Below are 14,974 nucleotides of genomic sequence, written 5' to 3'. Positions count from 1 at the left end.
TTTCTTGTGAGTCCTTGGGTGAGTCACATAACCTTACTCAAATATAACAGGAGGATAACAGTATTACTTAATTCACAGGGCTATTATAAGAGAGGACTGAGCAGATATTTTAAAGTGCATTAAAATGTCAAGGCTTAAAAGAAATGGAGAAAATTTCCATTTTACATCTTATATTTATGTCTCTTGGAAAACACGCGCGCGCACACACACACACACACACACACACACAGTTCCCTTCACTAGAGCTACATGCAAAAGTAGTATTTGTAACCAAGAAGTCTGGGGAATGTCCCGCGTGTTGTGCTGGTTTTAACCTTCGGCAGGACTAGGGGCTCTCACACTTTTATTTACACGCAGAACCCACACCACACACCTTTTAAAATGTGATCAGTCTTCATTTTTACTCCCCTGGAGTTAAGGGTGAACTGACCACTGCTATCCAGCTCCCCAGTTCTGTTAAATTTCTCCCTCCACCAGATCCTTGTTTTATCCACATCTTAGCTCCCCACTCGCTCACTCCTCTCTTTAGATTACTCTTCCGAAGCCGACTCAAATTGCCTCCCCCAGAGGCAGCGCCCCAGTGAGTAACACATTGGGAGGCGGGCAGAGTGTGTCGGAAGTGATCAAATACTTGCAAATGAAGTCGTACAGCTCACAGGAGAAGGCAGTGGCCACAGGTGCCAAATGCAGATGAGGATGGCCAGCTCTGGGTAGGGCTGTCGCTATAATGTAGCCCAGCGCTACCTCACTGCGTAACAACGTTGGGTGCATAGAAATGACTCTTATTTTGCTCATCACATGACTTAACCACACGACCTATGTAGTTTCCCAAAGTATCGGCACCAAACCTACGATTTATGTGTGGGTGGGCACGTCTGTCTTCCTTTTAAACTAAATTAGTCTAAAAAAAAAAAAAAGATAGATTGACACCACCAAAGACAACACTTCTCTGAGTACTAGAGAAACACAATGTAGAAAATGGTGACCCAAGCGCGGACACAAGTCGGCCTGCATGGCAGTGACTGGCATTTCCACCATACGCACTCTCCTCCCAAGACCAAAATGGGGATGGGGAAAGTTTCTACTTTGGGAGATCAAACCAGTAAGATTTTAACAACCCAACCAAAACGGTAAGATGAAGAGGCTGTAAAATTTTTTTCCCTTTATAAATATGTGTCCTTGTTAGGAGGAATGGGAAAAGCCATTTCATTACACTATTGTCTTTGGAATTTCAAGATGACAGTGATAACGGTGGAGTTTCCTGCAGCTGAGTGTTTCCTATCAACTGGGGAAACCAAGGAGTAAGTGAAACGAGACACAAGTCTAACCACGTCTTTTGCAATGCCCGGCAGTAGGGTGTCACAGTGTGCAGAGCCTAGAGCTAATGTGAATCTAGATGACTGCTCCAGAGGCCAACTCACAAGGAGCGTGGGGTTATTTAGTAGTACAAGTGTAAAGGGTTAATAGATACTATTTGTGTCTCTGTTGCATTGTGTGAAGAAGGGAGGGGATGCTTTTTACTGTCTTTGGAAACACAGGGCTGTTACATGAGTAGGAATGCCTCCAATGGAATGAGAATCGGCAGGGGCAAGAACGCAGGCAAGAGAAAAGGACAGCTAGCTCATGTCTAGTTACATGTTTAGGGCAATTACTTATACAAATTTCCGTTCTGCCCTATTATAGTATCTGCATGCTGTTCAGTATAAGTTATCATTATCATAATTACTAATTTAACCATGTGGTTAATGTTGTTTACACCACCAAGACTACATGCTCTCTGAGAGCAAGGGCTCATCTGTCTCATTCTTTCCTGTGTCCTCCACGCCCAACAAGGTGCCTGGTGCATAGTTAATGCCCCTAAAGTATTACTTGAATCAACAAGTGAACACATGGATGAGTTCACGCGAACTCACACTGTGACGCATGGTTTCCATGTTTGCTCCATGTGCCATGAGCAGGGCTGAATGCACTGCGATAGTCCAGCACAGCAAGCAGATTCCAAAAGCTGCCTGTCTTTCTGGCAGGCCCAAGTGCTGGGCTGTATGAGATCGAGTGTGGAGGCCAGGTAAGGGTGCTGGCATGGCAGCCGTCAGGGCACTCTGAACCCCAGGGTGTGGCCCACATGCTACCGCAGCTGAGCCCCTCAGGTCACTGAGCCCCTCAGGTCACTGCCGATCTTTCCAGGGCTTCCAGGGCTTCGGTGTCCTCATTTAAAACTTGATGAATAACCTTTTTTGTCCCTTGAAGTTCTGAAATTCTAACATTTTAGGAAGAGATCCAGAACCTGAAATCTTGCCCATGACAAACCATGGTAAGCTCTTCTGCTTACAAAGTGGGAAAAAAATTAAGTTTTAAAATACAAAGTTCAGTTCTACTCCATCAAAACATTATATGTGTGTGTGGAGGGTGCTTCTTGCCAGATCCAGGCCAATTAATATCTTTCCTTCATCCTTTCTCACACCCAGAAGTCAGGTTCTCCAGGCCTTCAAGGGAAGAACATCAGTATTCTCACCCAGGGCTGGCCCTTTGCTTCAATCTCTAGCTACCCCAGGGAGTCAGTCTGGTAAACATTTGCAGTTAGAATGGAAGGAGGCACAGCCTCCCAGACTTTTGCAGATTTTTTTGGACAACTAGCAGAGTCACAGAAAACCTCGAATTAGGTAAGAAAGCGAAATTCCCCCAGAGAATTCAAAGAAAGCTACAACTGAGAGCCTTGAAGCAATCGCTGTGTAAGAAGAGAAGAAAGGAAATCCGCAGTTCAAGAAAATAAGCAGATATATTTTTTTCTTTAAAAAAAATTTAAAGATGAGTATTAGGCACCGATTTTAGCCTTCTATTCCCATCTCTCAAGATGTCACTTTAAAAAGCAAAAGGTTTTATCCACAAAACCACCAGTGAGTAAACAGCCTTCACATTCTTACCCTCACACACACAGTAAGATATTTACTCTCTGATAAACAGCAATTGTAAATAAATCTCATTTAATCTCTAAAAGCCACAATAAAAATCTTTAACCTCCAAGGTAGAGTTTACAGATGTGTCTGGAAGCCCTGCCAGCGCCAGGAAACACAAGGTCTTGAATAAACTACTATAACAGGAGGCACATTTTCTCTCTCAAGCATCTCACATTGACCTTCTTTTAAACAAAATATGTACAAGGGAGGAGGAAAGGGGAAAACCCAACCCCTCCCACCCCATTCTCTGTACAAATCGGCCAATAAATCTCACGAAAAGACACAAGAGAAAAGGACAGAAGCCAACAGGTGGAAAAAGGCTTTTTGTTTCCTTGGAAATGCTCAGACACTTGATCTGTGTTCCCCGTTCTTTTTGTCTCGGGGTGTCTTTGATGATGGTTTGACGACGATGATGAGGAGCAAGAATAATGATAACACTTCTACGTGGTGATTCCGCAGTATTTCTAGATTGAAGATTTCTCCATGCCTTTTAGACATAAGGATCTGTTCTGTTTCCCCAAATCCCAGGCAGACATGCAGCATCCCCATTCAGCGCTCTGGATTGTACAGACGGGGAAACTGAGTCACCCTCACTCCCTCTCAACCCTCCATGTCCCCCCCCTCACAAAACTCCTTTACAGTATCTACCACCAGAGAAATCCCCGAGACTGGAAAAGTTTCTGGATTGTCTTGCGGCAGAGTTCTCATGCTCTCCCGTCTCGCTTCCTTGCCGCTCTGCCTCGGGAGTCTGGGCTCGGGCGATAAGGATTGGGGTACCTCCCCTTCACGAGGCGTGCCAGGGCAGTGTGGGGAAGTCCACACACACACACACACACACACACACACACACACACACACACTCTCGCACACACAAAGCTCGATGCAATCTCTGCAGGCACTCGGCAGAGCCCCGGCCAGCCCTTGCTCAGCCTGAGAACCACAGCCCCAAGCTTGCAAGGCCTCCTTGGGCTCCAGGCTGGGGCTGCTCTGAACGAGGGCTCTGCCCTTCTCTCCCTCTCTTTCAGGCTTCTCTCTCTCTTCCTCTCTCCCTCTCTCTCTTTTCCCCCTTCACACCTCCACCCTCACACCCTCCTCCCACCCCTCTCCATCCACCCCTTTTCCCCCACCAACCCAGAGGCACAGATCGTGTTACTGGGGTTCCCTAGAAAGAGGGGCCATCCCCAGCCCTGCGCGCCTTGCAAGACTTCCAGGGGCAAGGCGAGAGCTCCAATGGCAGGACCCCAGCGCTCCTCCTGAGCAGCGCAGGAATGAGACCCCCACTTCCAGGCACGGGCGAACGAGCCTGCCACAGAAGAAGGAATTGTTAGGGCTCTTACCTTTTTATGAGGAGAAATTCTGGAGAATCATTTCAGAAACTGAGGGGGGAAAGTGAATGAAGACAAAAAAGACCCTTTTCCTGCAATCCCTGGCCTCCTGGTATCAAGACACTAGGACAACATCAAAGCAACTTAGGGGGAACACTTTAGGGGCCTATTGTCTGCTCTGGTCTGATCTGTTTTTCTTCTGACTCCCCCTCTTGCTGCGGTGACACTTGGTACGGCCCAGGCATTCATGCCAAGTAGCTTTCACACATGGAAGCTTGTCTCAAGCAATTGCTGACAAGCCACAAACAAGACATTCTCCCTCCCTTCTCGGCGCCCCCCCCACTCCTCCCCCTCCACCTTTTCCTCCTCCCCCCTTGTCTCCCCTCCTCCTTTCTTCTGAATGCAAACTAAAACTCTCCAGTGACAGGCAGGCTCGCAGGCTTGGCCTAGCTGCGCACGCACACGCACACACATACACACACACACACACACACACACACACTCCTCTCTCTCTCTCTCTCTCTCTCTCACGCAAGCAAGCAGCTCAGCTAGTTGCTGCACTGGTGGAGTTAAGAGACAGGAAAAAGCCTAGGCTGAGTTGGGGGCAGGGAGAGAAAGAGAGAGGGAGCGGGAGAGCGGGAGAGCCTCCTGTGTCCTGGTAAAATGGCAGAAGAGAGGTGAGCCCTTTGGAAAAACAGCAGTGGCCATACACGTGTGCACACAGACACACACTGGGAGGCAGGCTGAGATCCAGGAAGAGTGAAATAAATGACCACACACGCAACAGCAAGGTCCCATCAGCTTGAGGTTGGGGGAGTGGGGAGAGAAGAGAGTAGGTAGACCCAGCTCGGGGGTTTCTGTTGAATGTTGAGGTGCCTTTCTTCTCTATAGTAGAGAAAAACTGGTTCCCTAAGGATCCAGTCTTTCTTCCCCGCATAACTGAGCACAGACCCGAGCTACTAGTTAAAATAAAACCATGAAATGTGTAAATGTGCGAGTAAACTTTAACTGTGGGTTCAACTTGTACCCAGGATATTTTTAAAGTGGATTTTTTTTCCAGAAACCCTAGAGAGCAGTAGCAAGGAGAGTAGTAACAAGTAGTGTAAACTCTGAGAGCTGTGAAGTGTGATGCTGAAGTTACTGATTGCCAGGCGGCTGGGGTTTATGGAGGGTGGGCACTGCGAGTCGCAGGGGGAAGGGTGGGTGAGGCTCTGCGAGCTGTTTTCTAGGAATGAGGGGGAATGAGGTAGGATAATGAATATGGTATGAAGCAAGCAGGAATTTGATTGGTGTGGAGGGAGGAGGAAGATGGGGGTGTAAAGGAGGAAAGAGAGAGAGGGGGGAAAAACACACTGCCTTTAAAAAAGAAGAAGAAAAATGGAAGCCCAGAGATTGAAACACGCGGGGAGGAAAATGAAATGGCAAAGGAAGGCATAAAATGCGAGCGAAAAGGAGCACAAAGGATGTGCAAATTTGCAGATGGCATGAAATCAGGAGGGCCAATGAGATCAAGAAGAACGACAGGATGATGATGTGACATTCATATTTTTAGCATGTTGTAGAGTCACAGACCTGACACGGTCTCCCCTGTCTAGGCCAGGAAGTTGCCCCTCTACCTGCAGGACCTGCAGGGAAGCTGAGCTCCTAACTGGAGTTAAACCAGATCTGTGTTCTTGCAGGAAGGTGGCTTCCAGTCTGTTTCTCAGAATCGTCTACAAAATGCAAATTATGTGAACATGCAACCCTCCCTCCTTCGTAGGGGTACAATAAGGAATAAATTACGACTTTTTACACTTGATGCTAGCTAAATGGCTTGTCACTACCTAAAAGTGACCGCGTCAAAGACACATCCTTGTTCCTGAGTCTTTGCCCTTAGTTTGCTTCTCCATTGTGGCTGAGCCCTACAACTGTCTGTCCCGACTCTCATTCATGCTGCTTGTGAGAATATTAACTACTTTTGATTGAATTTTTAGCACGTTCCCAAGCATTTATACCATGTAGTATAAGACCATCTCCATTTACAGAGGATAAAAAATGAGGCACGGAGAGGTGAAATAACTTCCCTGAGGTCACATTGCAAGGTAGGGGTGGAGCTCAAATCAGACTCAGATCTGTGTGATTCCAAAGCCCCAGGATTTACCCACCACCTTATGTCCTCTGACCCACGGAGCACCCCGCTCAGCCACACAAATGCGTTATTTCTTTCTGTACCCGAGGGTTGGGCTTGGGTCCTCTCACTTTGAGCCAGGGGACCTTCTGACCTCCCCTCAATAGACTACTGACTCACCGTCCACTTCTAAGTGATGGTGACTCACTACCCACAATGAGGCCTTCCAGGCAAGAATTGCATGAAGGGTCAACTTAACCTTTAATGCCCACACGATTTGTAGATTGCTGGGCAATGGAGAAAGGCAGCTGGGGCCAGGAAAGCTTCCCTTCCTAGAAAAATAATAAAAGCCAACTAAAAACACCCGCAAGGTGTGGATAATAATGATGACAGCAGTTGACATTTATGAAGCTCCTCTCTCTGTTAAACAACCCCATAAGGTATAAGCTGTGATTGCTCCCATTTTCCGGATGAGGAAGCTGAGACACAGAGGTTTGGAGAAGTGCCGAGCTCACTCAGGCAGGAAGCACTGACTGGCCTGTGGCCCGAGCAGCCTGCTTCTCCAGAGACCATGCCCCCCAGCCCTCGGCCGTGGGCTGTGCGGTAGCGAAAGGGAGTGAGGAGCGCTTCCGATCCCTGGAGTGAAAAATCTAAATGCTCAGTGACAGAGAGAAGAGAGGGGCAACAATAATGGCATCTCTGCGAGCGGCTAAGGACGAAGAAAGCCTGCGCCGGCCCCGCAAACAGCCCCAGCTCGCGAATTCCTCCGCAGCCCCACCTGGCAGAGGACAGCGCGCGCGCAGCCTCCAGGTCAGGACAGGTTGGTAGGAACACCAGGTCGGACTCTCTTGCCTCCAGCACTGATGGCTTCCGCCTGCCAAGTCCAAAGAGCGAGGAAAAGAAAATCCAAGTAGATAAGTGGACAAGATTACTGCCTGAGTGTTTCTCAGTTTATTTGACGAGACTTCTGAATGCTAAGCATGCAGCATGCAAGAAAATGCCCTGAATTCTTGGGTAGACCTGGATTCTAGTGCCGTTCCATCACTCACGGTCATGTGAACCAGGCTTTTCTGGCCGAGCTTTGTTTCCTCATTTATAAAATGGCTAATGCCATTAGCTCTAGCACCGTCTCCAGCCCTAAAATGCTATCCTCCTGGTAAGTGCCCAGTTGATGAGGAAAAGACGAAAAGCAAGGTAGCTGATGAGAGGGGTGCTTGGGTACGCGTGTACGTATGTGTGCCTGAGAGGGTTGTGGCATAAAAGGGCGGAACAAGAAAGACCCTCCTGGGCTGGTCTACCCAAATTATGGCACATCTCTTCCAAAATACCTTCCACGTAATAGCTATAGTTTACTCTATTTTGTTTCACTGCTGGGATTCCCAACAATGACAAATTTACTTGCAATATTAACAATCTTTTTAAAAAACAAACGCCTCTAGAGGGGATAAGGAAAATCAGCCACTCATACATTAGTGTGAATTATTTCATTAGGCTACTTTCCTCGAATACCTAATTCATATTGAATGGCCATTTAGGTTGGAGAGTGAAGTGGAAAGGGGAAGAGAGTCTTGGCATCAGGCAAGATTTGGGGGTTGCTTAGAGCAAGAGAAGATAAGGGGGTACCAGGAGATGGAATAAACTATGAGAAGATGGGGACATAATAAAGGCAAATGGCTTCAAAATTGTATTGGGACAAGTCTGGATTTAACAGAAGAAGGACCAGGATGCCTGGCTGGCTTAGTCAGTGGAGCATACAACTCGATCTTAGGGTTGTAAGTTTGAACCCCACGTTGAGTGTCGAGATTACTTAGAGATAAAATATTTAAAAAAATATTAAAAATTAAAAAATTAAAGAAGAAGGACCCTGGCTTCATCTTGCTCCACATTGCCCTTTTCCTGCATCTGGCACGTGCTCACAATAGTTTCCTATGGGGTCACTATGAGGCTTAAGTTCATTTAAAACATGGTTTTTACAAGGGAAAGATGCTCAGCCATCCAAACACCCAACTTACAAATTAACGTTAAAAAACCCAGCCCATTCATAAGTTGATATCTATCTACCTGTACATATTTAACTGTGGGCAAAATGTGGGAGTCAGACAAAAGAGGTTTCTGTCTCCTCCACAATTCTGGAAGGTGAATTGTCTGACATGAAGGAGAGAATCAAGCAGAAAATCAGGAACCAAGTTTCAAGATTTAGCAAGATAAAGCGGCAGTTTAGAGGCACGCAAGGTTAGAACTCACCTGATCTGAAAATAGCCACTTCTCCTAATAATAAATTAAATAAATTATATTACATAAAAATACACCTACCCCCCCACCCCCATGATTAAAAGGCAGGGTGAAGCTACTGGGTTCTGGAAAGATATGAGTCCCGATATGATGTACTTATAAGCTAAATGACCTTGGTCAAGCCTTTTAACCTTTCTGAGCCACAGTTTTATGATACTTCACACGGTATCACGAAGTAATGAGTTCCTGTGTCAATGGGCTTTATAAAGAGTAAAGCGCTATACAAATTTTAGCCGGTAACAGGTAAAAATCTGTGATGCTAAGAGCACGACTCTGTGTCAGGCATGCTCTTTACATGCAGTATCTCATTTAATTGTCACAACTCACCCTGTAAGAAGAGTTACCACCACAACAACACATACAGTGCGCTTATGTACTTGGTCTCCAGAGCCGGATAGGCATGGTATGGAGTTACAGTGACTTACAATCGCTCTGTGACTTTGGGCAAATTACTCCACCTTTCTGAGTCTCAGTGTCTTCATTTGCAAAATGAGGGTATTAATAGTGCCCTCTTCATGGGATTATTTCAAGGGTGAAATGAGATACTGAGTGCGTGTGACAGAATTAGTGCAGCACCCAGCAGATGAAAAGTAATCAACAAACGTTAGATGTGATATTTGTTCTCATTTCATAGACTGGGTGAGATTAAGTGCTTTGCCCAAGTTCACACAGCTCTTAAATAAAAGGCGCCCAGGGGCGCCTGGGTGGCGCAGTCGTTAAGCATCCGCCTTCGGCTCAGGGCGTGATCCCGGAATCCGGGGATCGAGCCCCACGTCAGGCTCCTCTCCTGGGAGCCTGCTTCTTCCTCTCCCACTCCCCCTGCTTGTGTTCCCTCTCTCGCTGGCTGTCTCTCTCTGTCAAATAAATAAATAAAATCTTAAAAAAAAAAAAAAAAGGCGCCCAAATGTGGTTCTGTTTGACCCAAAACCCCTGCTCTTTACTGCTCTTTTATCTTGTCTATCTTGCCATTGATTTTTCTGAACCACAGGTAATGGAAAGGACGTACTAATTGCATCATCATTTGCTTTACCTTTATTAGCTTCCCGCGTGAACTGTTAGTCTGTAAACATAAACACTCAACGAAAATATTTTCCATACAGAACATCTTAGAGAGATGATGCTATTATTTAAAAATACTACTTGAAAAGATCCCTCAAAGCAATCCAGAGTAGAGTACAAGCATCTCAGAAAAGCATTATGGCAGACAAGGGTTTTAGAGCTTAAAAATTGTTAGTCTAAATTTCCTCTTCTCTTCTCAGCTAAGCTTCAGGTCAAAGAAGAGCATGAAGTGGCCAAAAGGTACAGTATGGGAGAAAGAACAAAGCAAGCAGGTAATCCGCAGACTGTAGCGTGCTTCTCCCCAAGATTTAAGAGACGTGCAGAAAATCGAGAACTTCCATTTTACAGGCAAAAAATATTTCAGGGAGCACAACTTAAGTTTGAAAATACATATTAACAAGAGATTCACATCACTGAGCTCCAGTGAGAGATGGCAGGCAGAAACCAATCGTCACATAGTGAGGAACAGAAATCCCCTCTCCGACGGACAATCAATCAGAAGAATGGGCTCCACGTGGGGAGGTTGAGAAATAACCATTCTGGAAGCGGCCACCAGAGTCAATGCCCCGTGGTCCTAACACACCATTTTTTTTTTTAACATGCCATTTTTAAAGTACACGTATTTCATTTTATTTTTTTCCCAGGCAACTTTCTGAAAAAGCTCTAATTGTTGCAAAGGACCTATGAATGCTTTTAGTGGACCCTAATTAAATGAGGAAGGATAATCAGAGATTTGCTTCAGTCCGTATGTGTTTGATTCATGTTTATAATTGTCACTTAAGTGGGTTAACTGATGATAACTTGAAGTCGGGTGCTTGTCGCGGGGAGACGCGGCACCTGTGTATGTGCCCTCATGCACAGTCCTCTCGGGGAATGATGGGCCCGGATCGGCATTAGTAAGCACCCCAACTCTGCTGGTCATAGAGCGTCTGTCAGGAACAAAGTGTATGTGTAATAATACAACTGGCATGTCAGTGGGACAGAAAAGCCACTTTGTCCCGTCTCCCTCTCCTCTAAGCAGGATGTGGAAGGCAGCTTAGAAGGCCTCGAGAAAGGCCTGAGGAATTGCCATTAGCCCAGGCAGGGAAGGCACAAACTGGAACAGTGGGCATTTGCCGAGGGCTTTATCTGTAATGCCCCTTCCCTGAGATCTGCTTCTGTATGAAGCTTGCAGCTCATCAGAACAGAAAGAGGCTGGAGAGCTACCGGTGGGAGCAACGGGTTTTGGTAAACAATGAGCCAAGTCCTTCCCCAAGGGAGCAGATCAGAGGAGCTGTAATCACGCTGGAGAGAAACTCTCCAGCAGTTATAGAGACAGCCAGGAAAGGACTGCCTTGCCTGATCAGCCTCAGAAGCTGGGCTTCCCTGGCCTTGGTTCATGGCAGAGGGATTCAGATATGGTCTGAGGCACTCAGCTGCTCCTGGGCCTGCTAAGAAGCCAGCACGGGCAGCAGCTACCTGGGCCACCAGCCACAGCTACGTAACGCTCTGCTCAGAGTGGCCGTGAGTTCACTTTGGGCTGACACTGGGAGGGGGACCTATAAAAGGATTTCTTACAGCCTGACTCCAGAGTTTGAGTTGTTCCGCCCTGCAGAGCTGGAAGGAGATAAGTGCTCTGAAACTATTATAGTTGCATTCATAGTACATCTGGACCCGAGGTTGTTTGACCTCTGAAAACCTGGGATGGAAATAATGCAATTATCTGAGCTAAAGACAATTTAATAAAAAAATACTGAAGCCAGGAAAAAGAAACTTATCTTTTATGCCACATGTCTTTTGCCCAGCAATGGAATGTGTACCTTTCATAAAGATGAAAGATGCAGTAAAGACTGAATAGAAGGTGTTATTTTCAGTTCAATTCAATAAGCATTTGCTATTACCTGTTGTGTGCAGAACACTGCACTTGGACCGGCGCCACCAAAACGGTAAGACTGTCTCTCTTCCAAAGGAGTGTGCCTTCTAGATAGAGAAAAGAGAGAGATGCTTACAAGTAACCAGATCACCAGCCATCCTGAGAGAAAGGAAGCCAGCATTTTTTTTTAAGTAGGCCCAACGTGGGGCTTAATCTCGTGACCCTGAGATCAAGAGTCGCATGCTCTACTGAACAGGCGAGCCAGGCACCCAGGTAGTGTATGCATTTGACGTACCTGCCCAACACATTCCCTCCATTCATGGAGAATAACCCCCGGCTACCTGCTCACAGAAGCTCCAGCACTTGTGTCTATTCCACGCAACCAACTCCCCTGGCCAGTAACGTTCTCTCTCCCAGAAATTTAATTAGGACTTAACAGAAGCAAGTTGATCTCTCTTAGCCCTTGAGTTGAGAGAACTTCTGAGGTTTAAAAAAAAAAAAAAAGTAATGGAATCAACCTACTTGGAGAGGTAGAGATGAGAGTCCACATGGCCTGAGAGCGAGGGAGCGTGTCCTTGGTTGTCTGCTTTCCAAACCATGGCTGTAGCTCTGGTGGACATTCCTGAATTTAGTGCCTTCAGATGTTCCTGATTCTAAGTTACCCCCCTTCATCCCTCCCCGCTGGACTAGCTCTAATGGGTTGCTCTTTCTTGCCCCCAATAGAGAGAATGAAGCTCAGTAACTCAGTTCAGCCGTTCTTAGATGCCAAGCAGTGCCCTTGTTCAGGATGCATCTCAAATAAATCGAACTCACAAGGAGTTTGAGGCCTCGCAGGGAATCTGGTAGGTGAAAAGTACATATGCAGTACTATAAAAGAAGTGTGAAGAGAATCTGGGGAGGAAACAAGCATTTATTTCTTCAGAGGAATTTTGGGAAGGTTTCACAGAGGATGCAGTGTGTGATCTAAACCTTGGGTAGGATTTTAACAGATTTGGTAGGATAATGCATTTTGATCAGAGGAAGGGGTACTTCCTACTGAGACGGTAAGGAAGGGCACATTAAGGCATTTCTTCTACACTTCATTGGCTCTCTGATTTTCAAACATGCTTTCAAACATGGCATGCTAGGGTGCTCCCTATGACCCACGGGCCATTTTCGACCTGTTGCCTTTTCGTATGGTATAGCCTGCAATTCTAAGAATGGTTTTTAAATTTAAAAATAATGTTTGGGGGCGACTGGGTGGCACAGTCAGTGAAGTGTAAAACTCTTGGTTTGGGCTCAGGTCATGATCTCAGGGTTGTGAGATTGAGCCCCGTGTTGGGCTCCACACTCCATGCAGAGTCTACTTGAAATTCTCTCTCCCTCTCCCTCTGCCCACCCCCAACCCCCTGCTCAAGTTCTCTCTCTAAAATAAATACATAAATAAATCTTTAACATAAAATTTAAAAAATGGTCGGAAAAAATCAAAAGAAGAATATTTCATGGCATATGAAAATTATATGAAATTCAAATTTGGTCTCCACAAATGAAGTTTTATAGGAACACAGTCACCCTTATTCCTTCACATATGCTTTACAGTTGCTTTCATACTATAACCGTGGAGTTAGGTAGTTGCAACAGAAACCGTACAGTCTGCGAAGTCCAGACTATTTCTCTCTGGCCCTTTGCGGAAAAACGTTGCTGACCTATACCTGATATTCCAGGCTCCAGAGGTTTCCTTTGAACATTTGGGATGTGAAGATGCCACTTTCAGAGAGGGTATATCAAATATCCATTTATAATGGTGTTATCAACGTGTACTTTGTAGGACTGTTTTGAGAATCATCTAGAATATGTGTCATGTGAACAAAGATGTGAAATAGTACACACATTTTGGATCCCATATCATAGAGAGATAGAGAGATAGAAATGAAACTTGAAAAAATATGTAAAGAGAAATGAAACAATATTGGTTACTTCTGAGATGTGAGTTATGGGAAATTGTATTTACAGAACAGCAACAGTAGTCATATAAGTCATAAGTCAACAACTGCCTTATATTGACTGCTTACTATGTGCCAAGCATGGTGCTCAGTGCTCTATGTATATATCATCTTATTTAAATCTCCTAGGGCACCTGGGTGGCTCAGTCAGCTGAGCATCTGACTTTTGGCATTGGTTCAGGTCATGATCTCGGGGTCGTGGAGTCGAGCTCCGTGTGGTGCTCTGTGCTCACCGTGGAGTCTGCTGGTGATTCTCTCTCCCTCTCCCTCCCCTTTCCCCTACTCACAGGCATGCACGCACTTGTGCGGTTTCGCTCTCTTAAATAAATAAATAAATAAATAAATAAATAAATAAAATCTCAAAACATTTCCTGGGGCGCCTGGGTGCTCAGTCGATTAAGCGTCCACTTCTTGATTTCGGCTCAGGTCATAATATCAGGGTTGTGGGATCCAGCCCCACGTAGGGCTCCATGCTCAGCAGCGAGTTTGCTTTAGGATTCTCTCTCTCTTCCTCTGCCCTCCCACCGCCACTCACACACTCTTTCTCTAAAATAAATTAAAAAAAAAAACTTTCTAAGAACTCTATAAGAATTATTATTGCCCTCACTTAACAAATCAGGAAACTGAGGCACAGAAGAGCTAAGTTACCTGTTCGAGACCACACAGCCAGCATCAGTAGAGCCCTAATGTAAACACTGGCAGTCTGAGCCCAGTGCCCTCTTCCTAGCACAGCACACTTGCACTTCTTATGTTACGCATTTCTTGTTAGAACTTTTTAATACTGCCCATCTATTACTTTTGTAATTAGGAAAAATGTATACTTTAAAACTAAATGATTATAGAAGTACATAGCTTGGTGCCTGGAGACACTGATGATGATGATGGAGGCGGTGGTGGTGGTGAGGAGAAGGAAGGAGGAAAAAGATGGTGGCAACTTACATTTATTGGCCTCTTCCTATGATGCGCCAGGCAGTTGGCATGCTAATTTAGTTGAGGAGGCATTTGCTAACTTGTTATTATTGCTGGTATTACGCCTCTCACCAACAGGTGTTTCCCAGAGGTGGGCCGGGGCTGAGTGGCTCTGGGATGGCGCGTGGCATCCCAAGTCTCCATGGTAAGGGCTAGGAAAAGTGGTCTTAATACTTCCTCCACCTCCTTGCCATTGTAGGTGGTCAGAGAATGAATGAGTGAGTGTAGATGGGTGGACCAGATGGCTTCTAGGGTCAGGTGGAAGAGGGTTCTAAATCTGGTTCCAGCAGGCACTTAGCACTGCGAGGTTAATCTAGATCTTATGTTGTCACATTGGACATACTTGCCCTGCTTTTCCAAGTCCATCTTATGGAGAAGGACAATAGGTGTTCCAGACCACTGGAAGGCCCCACTGCCCCACTGACAGGCCTCCC

General features: G+C 45.9%; 1 protein-coding gene across 1 annotated transcript in view; it reads right to left on the bottom strand.

Annotated features, from left to right (window-relative positions):
* LOC148109226 (uncharacterized) overlaps positions 1 to 4,474 on the bottom strand; it is a 68,299-nt gene extending 63,825 nt beyond the window's left edge. The window contains exon 1 of the mRNA XM_087866225.1: positions 4,292 to 4,474. The gene's annotated coding sequence lies outside the window, so the exon portion shown is untranslated. The remainder of the gene's footprint in view (positions 1 to 4,291) is intronic.
* Between the last annotated feature and the right edge of the window lie 10,500 nt (positions 4,475 to 14,974).

The sequence above is a fragment of the Ursus americanus genome, chromosome 12, assembly GCF_024610735.1.
Source record: "Ursus americanus isolate L20-20 chromosome 12, mUrsAme1.1.p, whole genome shotgun sequence".
Taxonomy (NCBI): Eukaryota; Metazoa; Chordata; class Mammalia; order Carnivora; family Ursidae; genus Ursus; species Ursus americanus.
Note: the sequence above shows the minus strand (reverse complement) of the source record. Positions and strands in the feature narration are given on the sequence as shown.